At 35.5% G+C, this 13979-nt stretch overlaps 1 protein-coding gene across 2 annotated transcripts in view; it reads right to left on the bottom strand.

The window, feature by feature from the left end:
* cdh11 (cadherin 11, type 2, OB-cadherin (osteoblast)) overlaps positions 1 to 13979 on the bottom strand; it is a 117536-nt gene that overhangs the window by 73273 nt on the left and 30284 nt on the right. The window contains exon 2 of one of the 2 annotated variants that reach the window (XM_028468388.1): positions 3276 to 3329. The exons of the other annotated variant lie outside the window; for it this stretch is intronic. The gene's annotated coding sequence lies outside the window, so the exon portion shown is untranslated. The remainder of the gene's footprint in view (positions 1 to 3275; positions 3330 to 13979) is intronic. 2 annotated transcript variants of the gene reach the window in all.

Below are 13979 nucleotides of genomic sequence, written 5' to 3'. Positions count from 1 at the left end.
GCATTAAAAAGGAGCAAAAAATGTGGCAAGAAAAAGTGATTAAAATAGGTTAAAATATGGCAAGTTTGGTGTAGTTGCAGAAAAACGGTAAAAATAAGCAAAAATGGGCTGAAAACGTCAAATATTCCTTAGGTTCTTAGAGGCATCCCAGTGTCTCGCAACCCCAAATGGGGTCCTGACCCCAAGTTGAGAACCCCTGCTTAACACACTCTAGTAAACGGTGTGGTATGTAAGGTAAACTGTGTGGTATGTAAGGTAAGGTAGTAAGGTAAACGGTGTGGTATGTAAGGTAAACGGTGTGGTATGTAAGGTAAACGGTGTGGTATTAAGGTAACTTTGGGGTAGTAAGGTAAACTGGTGTGGTATGTAAGGTAAAGGTGTGGTATGTAAGGTATGGTAAGGTAAACGGTGTGGTATGTAAGGTAAACGTGTTTGTGGTATTGTAAGGTAACGGTGTGGTATGTAAGGTAAACGGTGTTGTGGTATGTAAGGTATGGTATGTAAGGTAAACGGTGTGGTATGTAAGGTAACCGTGTGTGGTATGTAAGGTAAACGGTGTGGTATGTAATGTAGGTATGTAAGGTAACGGTGTACTTGTGGTATGTAAGGTAACGTAGTATGTAAGGTAAACGGTGTGGTATGTAAGGTAACGGGTTGTGGTTTGTCGGTGTGGTATGTAAGGTAAGGTATGTAAGGTAAACGGTGTGGTATGTAAGGTAAACGGTGTGGTATGTAAGGTAAGGTATGTAAGGTAAACGGTGTGGTATGTAAGGTAAACGGTGTGGTATGTAGGTAAACGGTGTGGTATGTAAGGTAACGGTGTGGTATGTAAGGTAAACGGTGTGGTATGTAAGGTAAACGGTGTGGTATGTAAGGGTAAACGGTGTGGTAGAGCTGCATCACTGCTGATATGTAGACTTTAGAGAGACGGAGGAGCGGCGTAGAGAGGAAGAGGAGGAGGAGGAGGAGGGATGAAGAGTGAGAGACGTAGGAGATAAAGAGGCTCTTTACATATTCAGTTGTGCATGGCCGCTCCTCTCGTGTACGTACGTGCACACTCACACTCACTCATGACCTGCCGTCACTTGTTGATGACTCTCATTTAGATTTGTTATTGTACGACATGCTCTCTTTACTCATGGCAGCTCACAAACACACATGCACACACGCACACACACACACACACACACACAATATTTACGAGGATCTCTCATAGCGTATAAACCCAGCGAGTGACTAGAAAAATAAAAGACTAGCTCTCACTGACAGCTCATTGGATGAAGTCATAACTTCTCCAAACGTTTTCCATCACATATTCAGGAGGAAACGTCCGTTCAGCTGCTCAGTGGAATATTAACCCAGACATGAAGGATTTTTTTTAATTTTTAATTTCCATTTTTATCTAGTGCTGTTGGTTAAATAGAAAGTAGAAAGTCCTTCAGCCCAGAGGACACGACCAGCGTTCAAACACTGGATATAATGGGATGCATCCAAATGTCCCTTTGATTTAACGAACGCAGTTAAAGAACAAAGTTCTGCGATATATTTCAGTAGGAGTGAGATTGTAACTTTTTATTCTGCTTAGGTTTATTATCGCCGACCCTCGGCTGAAAGAAGATGAGAAACGTGACCTGGATGATTGTGAATCAGGAGAGAAATTGAGGGGTTTTTTTCTAACTTTTTCCCCATTTTTCTCTTCTTTTCTTCTCTTTGTATTTTTTTTTCAGCAACAGTCGGTATGAGAAAAAAAACTGACCCATTAATTATTAATGAATGGTTACTTACATTTTAACCTTAAACATAAGAATATTCTACAACGAATGAAACACATCATTGGGCTAACTTTAGCATTAGCCCAACAATAACAATAATCTGACATTAGCATTAGCCTAGCGTTGGCATATAGCAATAGCATAACCTAACATTAGCATTAGCCCAGGATTAGAAATAACACGACATTAGCATTAGCCTAGCAATAGTTAAATTCCTTGTACTGTTCTAAACTGTCCCTGGCGAATAAAATCCTTTCTGATTCTGAATAACATTAACCTAGCAATTGCATTAACTTAGCAATAGCAATAGCCTAGCAATAGCATTAACCTAGCAATATTTAAATTCCTTGTACTGTTCTAAACTGTACCTGGCAAATAAAATCATTTTGATTCTGAATAGCATTAACCTAGTAAAAGCATTAGCCCAGCATTAGCAATAACCTGACATTAGCATTAGCCCAGCAATAACATTAACCTAGCAATAACATTAGCATAGCATTGGCATTAACCTAGCATTAGCTTTAACCTAGCAATAGCATTAACATTAGCTAGCAATAGCTTCGCATTAGCATGAACCTAGCAATGGCATTAACGTAGCAATAACCTAGCATTAGCCTAGCAATAGCAATGATATTGCAGTAGAACATGAAAAACAGTATAACCAGTGAAACCATAATAAATTTAAAAAAGAAATTAGAAAAACCTGAAACATAACTGAAAAATATCTAAAAAAAAATGCAAAAAAAAAAAAAAACACTCAATTGAAGAGAATAAATTAGAAAATACTGAAAAATAAACTCACTAAATCCAATAAAAACTGATTATGCATATATCAGAGATTTTAAATGCAAGGCCATTATAACCTGATGCTCTTTTTTTAGTGCTGATATCAGACTCATATCCCATATTATTATCGGATCGGGACACTTAAATAAATATATTGTCTATTTTTCTTTGTTAAAACAATATTTAAGTCATTATATAAGTCGTCAGACTTAACGTTCCCTTAAGGTTTCCTTAGATGCATCCAAAATTACAAACGATACCCATGACAGCAAAAATACACAAAATAACTTCAAAAACAGACAAAATAATATACAAAAATCACAAAACAGCAACAAATGCATAATGACTCCAAAAGCTTTGAAAACAACAAAAAAAAACGAGAGAAAATTCTACAATATGACAGAATTTTTTTTTTTAAAAAAGACTACAAAACACAAACATGCACACAAAATCATTCAAAAATACACAAACAAATAGAGATACAAAAATGAGATAATATACAAATAACAGAACTATACAAAACTAGAAGAACACACTAAACATCAACAAGACACACAAAAAATCACTCCAAAAACACAAAATGACACACAAAAATACACAAGACAAGAACAAAAACGCACAAAATAAGAGAAAAAGATACAAGACGACACCAAAAACACACAAAACGACATTATTAATAAACAAAACAACATGAAAAAACCAGAAAAACAGACTAACCCCTTTGTTCTTTTCCAGCATCAAAGCTCAGACAACCACATTTTTTGGCCTTCACTGTGATAATAAGAAGAAAAAAATAGAATTAAATATAATGAATAAATATAAAGACCATCTCTAGTTTGGCGCCAACCACAAGGTGTTTAAACACATACAATAATTGCAAAAATGATGGATGTTTGAGTACAAAAAAATCGTGTCGTTGCGACGTGTCGTTTAATGTTGTAAGTTCATGATAGAATCAGGCTTTCTGCTTCATTTTTGCTGCAGTACTATACATGAACTGCTGGGTGCAGTGTAGCTCCACCATTTACATTGTGAAGAAGAGTTGCGCAAGAGAAAACCAACCTAAAATCTCAAAATGAATTAATTTATATTTGTAATGGTCACTGGGTTTTATGGCACTTTAAATCTTTGTATAATATCTACATTATATTAGGGTTAAGAATTGTATTTTTTTTAATGCATTTGGAAAAACTGTAATGAAAACCTTTGACCACTAGGGACCCCCCTCCTCCCCTGCAAACTCTGCGATGATAATTACATCCATGCAAACATCGGAGCAATAATAAAACACGTTCTGTGAATGACAGTACGAGGGTTTGATGAAATTCTTGAACTGGTTTCTGTAGCAGAGGTTCTAACCTGGGGGACAGGACCCATTTGGTTGTTATGAGACACTGGGAGGTGGTCGCCAGATGCCTTCAAAAAACTAAGAATATTTTTTGAACAATTCGAGGCCATTTTGCTTATTTTTACCCTTTTCTGCAACTACACCAAACTTGCCATATTTTAACCTATTTTCATCACTTTTTCTTGCCATGTTTTTGCTCCTTTTAATGCGTTTTTGCTACATTACTCCCATTTATGACACTTCATCAAATCTCAATGCCTTTTCTGCAAATTTTTTCCACTTTCAAGACATTTCCGAAACTTATCAACCCTTTCTACCACTGTTATCCTAATGTCACATATATTGACCCGTTATTGTCACTTTTAACCTTTTTTCACCATATTTCATGCTTCTTTTTTGCCAATTTAACCACACTCACGATTTGTCATTTTCAATAATTTGCCACTTTAAACTAATTGTTCCAGTATTGGCACTTTTTACCACTTTTCTCTGTTTTTTACCCACTCTAATATACAACTTTTAACCAACTTCAGTGGTTTTTTTTAATCCAATTTCACCACTTTTTCACCATCTTTGGTCACTTTTAACCTATTTTATTTCTGATTAAAACAATAATTTATATCTTTAAGATGACTATATACTATAGTACAAATCAATAATAATCGTTCCTGATAACAGTGGATATTATTCAGATGAATAAATAAATGTGGTTATCACAGATTCATAGAACAATGGACCATCATTTTGCTGACTTTATGGATGGACCCCAAAAATCTCTCCTCTTTATTCCCCCTTATAGATGGTCCTGTTCAACCACCTTCAGGAACCACTGGTCTGTAGAACCAATACTTAAAGGGGTGTGCATGTGTCCCTACATCTGCCCCGCAACTTCTCCAAGCCCTCACACTTTCTTTCTTTTTTTCCGTCTCTCTTGGTATTTCCACGGCGCCTCTCTCTTTTCTCTCTCACCACAACAGCTTAGACTCTTCTTATCTAAATCTCCATTCAGACACAGAAAGAGACAGAGCTGGGGCGAGGCAGTCAGAGATAGATAATACAGGTCACTCTCCAATGACAACTCTAAAAGGCATCTGGGGATTAGAAGGAGGAGGACGAGGAGAAAGAGGAGCTGCTTATACTGAGTATCTGTGGACGTCTTGATCCAAGCTGAGACCGTGGAGAACACGCAGACTTAATACGCAGAGTGATATTAAGTTACTGTACTGGCTCGCAGCTTGTCATACATTTATTTTAAGATCCTCTGAAAGCCCGTGGCATTGACCAATCAGCAGAAAGCATCATCCTCATCAACCTCCTCCATATGCCTGAGTAATGCAAAGCTCACAGAGCAACATCAGATGCTCATCAATGCACAAGGAATACATGTCTTCTATAATTTGTCTGTTTAAATCGTTTTTCCCCATAGCGTCTTGTTCCTCATTCAAAGATGTGACGCCTGAAGGGTTTTCACCTGGTTGGGATTTATTTAGAGCTTTATTTTCTCAAAGCAAAGACAGGCATATGGTTATAAAGAGAGTCTACGACTGCAGTGAGTTCATTCCCATTTAGTTTCCATATAAATGGGAATGAACAACCACCGTTCCCCTACAGCAGTGGTTCTCCAACCTTATTGGGTGTTCTCCACTTTAAGCTAAGGTGAACATTTACCTGCACCCACCAAATAATCCTAACAAATAACACATTTTCAAATGTATTGAACTACAGGGAGACAAGTAACGTCATATTTCACAACACCGGTTAAATAAAGAAAATAAAAAAACTAGAATAATACACAAAACCTGTATAAAAAACTGCCGGTAATTAAAATGTAGTTAAAAACTAACATTGTTTACAATCTGTGCTAAAAAAAAAAACAAAAAATCAAACTCAGTGGGGGAAAAGTAACATGTATAATAATACAGTAACATATTTCACAGAAATATAGAAGAACTTGAAAGCTAAATCACAATAATCACCTGCATAATAATAATAAATAATAATAAGAAGAAGAACCAATGTACTTGTGCACTTTTTAAAGGAGCTCAAATGAACTTTATTGACATGTTTCTGGGTCCTGTGAGGAAACCAAGGACATGGAGAACATGCAAAGTCCACAGAGAAAGCTCCAGTCTCCACCCTGTGAGTAAAGGACGATGTCTCTGATATGTCAACTCTATTGCCTGTGATGATGTTACGAGTGCTCGTAACCTCCTGTTAGCCTGAAGCGAACAGCAGAAGATTCCGGGATAATGTGCGGGAACCGTGTGTGTGTGTGTGTGTGTGTGTGTGTGTGTGAAAAGCTGTGAACTGTAAACGTGGGAAGGAATGGCCTCCTGTCGATGGTTACTGTTACTTTTATTGGATTTTTGAGTGCACTCAGAATTGATCTATGGTTCACACCAGCGTCCTTCTCATGTCTCCTTTTTGTTTAAAAAAGCTCTACTAGTTATATATTTAGACACTTCTCCTCCATCCATCTCTGTCTCATATCAAAGGGCTGAAATGTACAGTTCTCCTGGAGGCCTCCCGTTCCGTCCCGCTCCGCTGCTGTTATCAGATCTAGTTGGTTGAGCTACAGTAAGCGCCGGTGTCCGGCCTAACTGAGCCTTAAAAGCCTATTGGGTTTCTCTGTACTGGATGAAATCGTTGCGTCCTCACCCAGTAATATGATGTGCTGTGTGTGTGTGTGTGTGTGAGAGCAGCTACAGTGTGTAATGTGATGCAGTCTTTTAATTTGGGAAAGGAGACACAGTCAGCAGCAGGTAGAGGTTACGACCTTTGCTAGAGGACGCCGTAAACCGACATGAAAATTGATTTCATGGTAAAAGTAGCAGAACATGAGAACATGAAGAGGAGAGAGACAGAGGGAGGAGTCAGAGTCCGATAAGTCCAGTCCACGTTCACTTCTCTTTTTAAATAAATTGGCAAAAGTTAAAAAAGTTGTACATCCTTGTTTGAGTCAGAAATAAAATAGGATAAAATGACTAAAAATTGTGGAAATGGTGGTGAAATGGGATTTTAAAAACCACGGAAATTGGTTTAAAGTTGTAAATTAGAGTGGGCAAAAACGGACGGAAAAAGTGGTTAAAAATGGTTCAAAATGTCAATATTGAAATTAGTTGGAAAAATTCGTTTTAAACTGGCAAATAATGGGCATGACGAATCGTGAATATGGTTTAAATTTGCAAAAAAATAAGCTAATGGTCAACATTCAGTAACATTATGTGGGAAAAGTGGTGGCAAGGGTTTATAAGTGCAGAAAATGCATTTAAAGTTGGAGAAGTGTCAGAAACGGGAGTGATGTAGCAAAAGTGCATTAAAAGGAGCAAAATATAGCAAGAAAAAGCGATGAAATAGGTTCAATGGTTCAAAGTGTCAATATTGGCTTAAAAGTGGCAGAAAAAAGTAGGAACAATTAGTTTAAACTGGTAAATAATGGCCATAAAAAATTGTGATGTGGTTAAATTGGTTTAAAAAATAAGCATAAAACATGGTGAAAAAGAGGTTAAAAGTGACAATAATGGATCAACATATGCAAAATTAGGTTGTAAAAGTGGTGGAAAGGGTTTTCTGTGCTGAAAATGTCATGAAAGTGGGAAAAAGTGGAGAAGTGGTTAGAAATTGGGAGTAATGTAGCAAAATAAATTAAAAGGAGCAAAAATATGGCAAGAAAAAGTGATGAAAATAGGTTAAAATATGGCAAGTTTGGTGTAGTTCCAGAAAAAGCATAAAAATAACAAAAAAATTCTCTGAAATTATAAGAAAAAACAAATGTTCTTTGTTTCTTGAAGGCATCTGGCGACCCCCTCCCAGTGTCTTTATACCCCAAGGTTGAGAACCCCTACTGAGATATTAAATTAAACTAATTACCTTCTTTTTTTGTAAAAACTTGTAATTTAGAATAGAAATATTCTGCTACAAAGAGTTTGTCTTTCACCAACGTGGGTGCATTTTCGATGTCCAACAGGTGCTTGAATCCTCCAGCTGCAGGAATTCAGAGGAAAGAAAAGAGTTGGACGAGATACAGCTCGATAAGAGCCAGTGGAGAGAAAAACACTGGCTGAGTGCTGGGACTTGGCTCCCAGCCTTTTTTGATCAGGCAGAGCATGGACGGGCAGCAGATGGAAGGACCATCAACTGTTCCGCACCAGGCGATGAGACGATAAACATGTGAGATGGACAGCTCACGGCCATAGAAGTGCACGCAGTGAATTGTTAAAATGAAAAAGTCAAAAGCAAATGTAGTGAGAGTGGAGACAGAGGAAGTGAGAGCAGCGTTAGCAGCCGTTAGCGCCTCCATTGATTAGGACGACCCCTATTTTCTAACTGCAGTGTCTGCATTGATCCACTCACTGTGAATCTGCAGCTCATTACTGAGGCTGTGACTTTAATACACCACAGCATCTCGTAGAATATCAAAGAAGAAGAATCAAATCAGGAATATTAAATGTATTCATTTTTAAGTATATTTTTGTGTCATTTTCATGGAACCTTTTGACGTTTAACCTGCTCACCTCTACGGGACGTAAGGTTACCTTCAAAATAAGATGTGTGCATATGCAATTGAAGCACAAACAGTGTGTGTTTGTGTCAATGTTTTCACATTATTAAAAAAAAGGTACAACTTTGAACATTTTCATTTAAGAATCACAATTACGTGAATATACTACTTTTAATGTGAAAAAAGATAAAATTGCATAATCATGTTATGTGACACATTTTATATCTTCTATTTCTTTTATTTATTTATTTTTCAGTTACGTGTTTATGTACGTGTGTATATTATTTTGCTTGATTATTGTATGTGTATATATTTTATTGCATGGGTAGTATAGTATGTATTTTATTTCGCTGTGATTGTAAATTAATATTGTATTTTGTAAATATGATGTCAAATGGGGGGGGGGTAACCCTACTTTATACATCTCTTTATTTTTCCCTTTGTATCTGATATGATCAGAGTTAAAATGTATTTGTTTTTTTTATCAAATAGATAAAATAAATGTGGTTCCATTCAAATGTAATACGTTGGTCTTAAAATCTGACTCAGTGTAGAAAAAAATCCATACGTTAAGTAACTTTTATCTAATCAACATTCATGTCGGCGTTTAGATTAATGAACAATATGAGCATTAATAAAAGAAAGCAGGGCTGTCAAACCCATATTTGCCCAAATTGGAACAGTTTGATTTCAAGTTTGCAAAAAGTCCAATTTCAATACAACTGATGACGAGGCAACACCTTTATTCACAAGGCGAATACGTATTTGGTAATTGAAAATTGACGAAAAATTGGCAAAAATTACAACCGCACCTGGATTTGTTGACACGTTTTTCTGTTTTTCCTGCATTATTACTTTCAATTTAATAATTAGTAAAAAGAAGATTGACATTGACCTTAAATATGACCTTGAGCAAAGGTCAACGTCACACATTGAAAGGAAATGTTGTTCAATGGTACCAGTTTGAGCACTTTCTCAATTTGTGGCCAATTTATAGAGAAAAAAGTAGATTTTTTTTGTTTTGTTTTGGCTGAGCTTCGTCATCCTGAGAATATGACCTTGAGCAAAGGTCAAGGTCACACATTGAAGGAATTGTTGTTCAATGGTATCAGTGGCCAAGTCATAGGGAAAAAAGTATATACTATTTTTTTGTGACGTCATGAACTTTGACCCCTACTGATCTTTTTACTGTAGGTCGTACAGCTTTGGTCCAAATAAATAAAATACTCCACTTGAGAGGAGCTTTCCTAAATGTTAGCATCAAATGTACGATAAATATGGTAGAGATATGGAAAATTGTTGTTTTTGACACTCGAAGCGACCTTGATCTTGACATTTTGGTTCCAAAAAAAGTCATTAGTGTTGCATTAATAACTTAAGACAAGTTCCACAACAAAGGAGTTGAAGAAGATCAACAAGAACTCATACAGTATTTAAGGCATCAAATAATAATAAATGTCACACATGAGTTCTCTACTCTCTTGATATCAATGCATATTAGGCAACACACACAGACACTTATTTGAAGATTTTTGCGCAAAAAACAGGAAATGAATCTGAAAATCAAGCCCTCTAATCACACACCACTGATCCTAAATTCAAACCCATAAAAAAACCATAAATCTCATCAAACTATAAGGTCACACACCCGTCAGTGCGCGTTAGGGTTGGGTTCAATTACATTTTTAAATTACAATTACATCTTCTATTATCCATCTTCAATTACAATTTGATCACAATTACAGTGGTGGGCATTTTTCCCCATTACAATTAAATGACATTATTCTTTTATCCCTTTAAAATCAATTATGATTACATTCTTAATTACTAAAGGTCTCTACTATTGTTAATATGAAATATTATTCATTTATTGTTTCTTTAAGACATAACAAAATATCCTTATTTCATTATATCCAATATCCCTTATGTTAATGTACTAAATACTAAATATATCCTTAAATAAAATAGTTCAGATCAGTCAGGTCAACGTTTCTAGGCTATTTTCTGTGACAAGAAACAAAAGTACAAATGTATAGTAATTGGCATGAAAATGACTTCAAAGTCAATTTTCTGAACTAAAATACAATTCAATTATGAGTACAACAGCAAAAGATGTTAAATTACAATCACAATACACCATAATTGTAATTAATTATAATTACACAATTACATGCACGACATACATGTATATGTGCATAAAGTAAACTCTCAAATGAGGCTGTGGTTGGATGTAATGTTGTTCCATGTGCACCTCACATATGAGTGATGTACAAGTTTTACACTTAAAAGTTGTTTTTTATTCAATAATTAATACAAACAAGTTGACAGGAAGAAATATTTGTTAAAGTATGAGTAAAAGTCTGTGTTGAGGGAATAAAACGTTTGCGTCATGAAAGTGGAACACACACAAAAACAACACAAAGAGCTTATAAAAACCAGTAAAGAGGATTTCCTCCATCCGTCATTATTGGGATAAAAAGGTGGAGTTAGACATGGCTGCTGTAGAGGCTCGTCTGCTGATGAATAAGCCTGTCATTACTACTACACATACTTGTGGTGCTCTGTCACAGATCTCCTCTAAACAGCCCCACGGGGTGGGGGGTGGGGGGTGGAAGGAGAGGGTGGGAGATAAGGAGAGAGAGAGAGAGAGATGCTGAGAGTGTCCTGAGCTGTAGATAAGAAGCTGAGGGTGAGGAAAGAAGGACAAAAACACACCAGGAAGGTTAACGTGGACACACGCACACACACACACACACGAGGTATTCTATGCCAGTGACATTCACGTCAGCATTTAGAATAATAACTAATCTGAGCGTTAACACAGTAACAAACAAAGAGTTTTTAAAGTCATTTTGAGTGCTTTTTGTGCATTTCTGTTGTTCGTTTGTGTATTTTTCCTGTAAAATATATGTTTTTTGGAGAAATAGTGCATTCGTGTTGTCATTTTGTGTATTTTGGAGTGATATTGGGAATTTGTGTTCAAATTGAGTCAAATTGTGTATTTATGCTGTAATTTTGTATTTTCTGGAGTCAAATTGTGTATTTATGTTGTAATTTTGCATTTTTTGGAGTCAGATTGTGTATTTTTGTTGTAATTTTGTATTTTTTGAAGTCAAATTTGTATTTGGGTTGTCATTTTGTGTTTTTTTTGGAGCCAAACTGTGTATTTGTGTTAAATAGCCAAAAATGGCCGCCGTAGTGTGTTAATGTGTGTTCTTTCTGCTACAACGACCAAGTTAAATTCCTTGTACTGTTCTGAACTATACCTGGCGAATAAAATTCTTTCTGATTCTGCGTTTGTTGGAGACAAATTGTGTATTTGTGTATTTGTGTTATTTGCGTTTTTTTTTTTTTTTTGGTCATATTGTGTATTTGTGTTGTCGGTAATGTTGATGTATTTCTTTTGTTGTTTTCTGTAATTTTGTATATTAGTTTGAGTCATTTTGTGTATTTTCATTGTTTTTTGTGTTATTTGGCATAATTTTGTGTATTTTTGTTGTTGTTTTGTTCATTTTTGTAATAATTGTGTGTTTTTCTGGTCTTTTACTGTATTTTCCTGCGATGTTGTAATTCTTTGTATTTATTTGTTTAGTGTAATTTTTCTGTCATTTTGTACGTTTACTTTGAGTCTCAATCTTAAACTAGACGGCCCCCCGGACCACCAGATGCCTATGTCTGTGCTATAGTAGCTCATAAACAATCCAGCCTCTGCAACCTTTTATAAAAATGAAGCTGGGAGCTGGAGATTGATGGAATAAGCGCTCTAGAGTTTGATTGGTGTCAGGATGAGGTTCAAAGCAATCTAAGCGAATGTGGTGAAGAGCCTGCACTGATGATACTGAGCTGTTCACAGGGTACAGAGGGACAATTACAGCACATTGTAGTTTTACGACGTGTTCCCCATCCAGATTAAAGGCTACCTGAAGAACGTCACCACAGTTTGTTCCACTGTTTTTCCATGAGTTTTCATGATTTTTTTAAGCTCAAACTCAGTAGAAGAACTTCAGACTCTGTAAAGTCATAAGATACCAGTGAATATAAGTTACTTTGGTGAGTTAAAAAAACACTTTAGTAACAGGAGCCACATGAACGCACAAATGACTCCATAAATATATACAAAATTGCCAAAAATGACACAAAATTACAATCATATAGATAAAAAATAATCAAGTTACTCCAAAAACACACACGATGACTACAAAAAATACTCAACTAGTAAACAATGATGCAAAATGGCAAGAAAATTTCACAAAACAAGTCAAAAAACACAAATACAAAACAAACAAAATACACAAAAGACACCGCAATATAAGGGAATTACTTCAAAAGGTGTCAACAAAATACACAGATAACATGAACCGATGGAAAACAGCAACAAAATTGCACAAAATGACTAAAAAACACAAACAAAACAAACACACACACACACCGCACACGCACACACACACACATATAGAAATGTTCAATGTAACTCCAAAAACACATAATTGGAACAAAAACTTTGCAAAACAACAACAAAAACAGAAAAAGTGAGCTGAAAATGCACAAACTAAAATAAACAAAATGACTCAAAAAAACGCAAAATATAACAGAAATATACAAAACAACAAAAATAACACACAAACAAAAGAAATACAAATATACAAAAACAAAATACACAAAGGAACAGAAAATGATAGAAAACAATGAGAAAAACAGACAAAATAACACTAATATAATAAAATCACTCCTAAAACATGCAATAAGATGATACAAATATGCAAAGGACAATGGAAATATTCAAAATGACTTTAAAAACACACAGGATGACTACAAAAATACACAAAAAAAAAACAGAAAGTTACACAAAACAACAAAAAACTAAATTAGATCAAATTCACAAAATACTACTAAAATTATCTAAATATGCAAATTACAAGAGAAATATACAAACCAACAAAATAACACAAAACGCCAAAAAAAACACAACACAAACAAATCTAAGAACAAAAAGAACATAAAAGACAACAGAAATATTCAAAACTGTTTACAAAAAACACACAAGATGACAAAAAAAAAAAAAATACACAAAAGGAACAAAAAATGATAGAAAACAACGACAAAAACAGACAAAATTAGATCAAAAAATGCACAAAATATCAAAATGACTCCTAAAAACACACAAGATGACAAAGAAATGCAAAATATAACAGAAATATATGTAACAGCAACAACAAAGTGAGAACAAAAACACAAAAATCAACCAAAAAACCAAGTCCTAGATGACGTTCAACTGATTTCCATTGGGTTTTTACTTTGAAACTGCTGCAGTTTTGGGGCCCAAAAGGTTTAGATGAAAATCCCAGGGTGTGTGTTGTGGTGTGTGGGTGTGTGTGTAGTTTTGTGTGTCCAGACAGATGCAGTTTGGTCAACACATTGAGATGCACATTAAAGAATGAGTGACAGGCAGAAGCGACAAAGCTTCTCTGAGGACGACAGCTTATAAAAGGCACCGTTTGTTTTGTTTTTTTCTGCCACTCATCATCCACCTGCATAGAGACAAGCAGCTTTCTGCAGTGTGTGGTGTGTGTGT

The sequence above is a fragment of the Gouania willdenowi genome, chromosome 15, assembly GCF_900634775.1.
Source record: "Gouania willdenowi chromosome 15, fGouWil2.1, whole genome shotgun sequence".
NCBI classification, from domain to species: domain Eukaryota; kingdom Metazoa; phylum Chordata; class Actinopteri; order Blenniiformes; family Gobiesocidae; genus Gouania; species Gouania willdenowi.
Note: the sequence above shows the minus strand (reverse complement) of the source record. Positions and strands in the feature narration are given on the sequence as shown.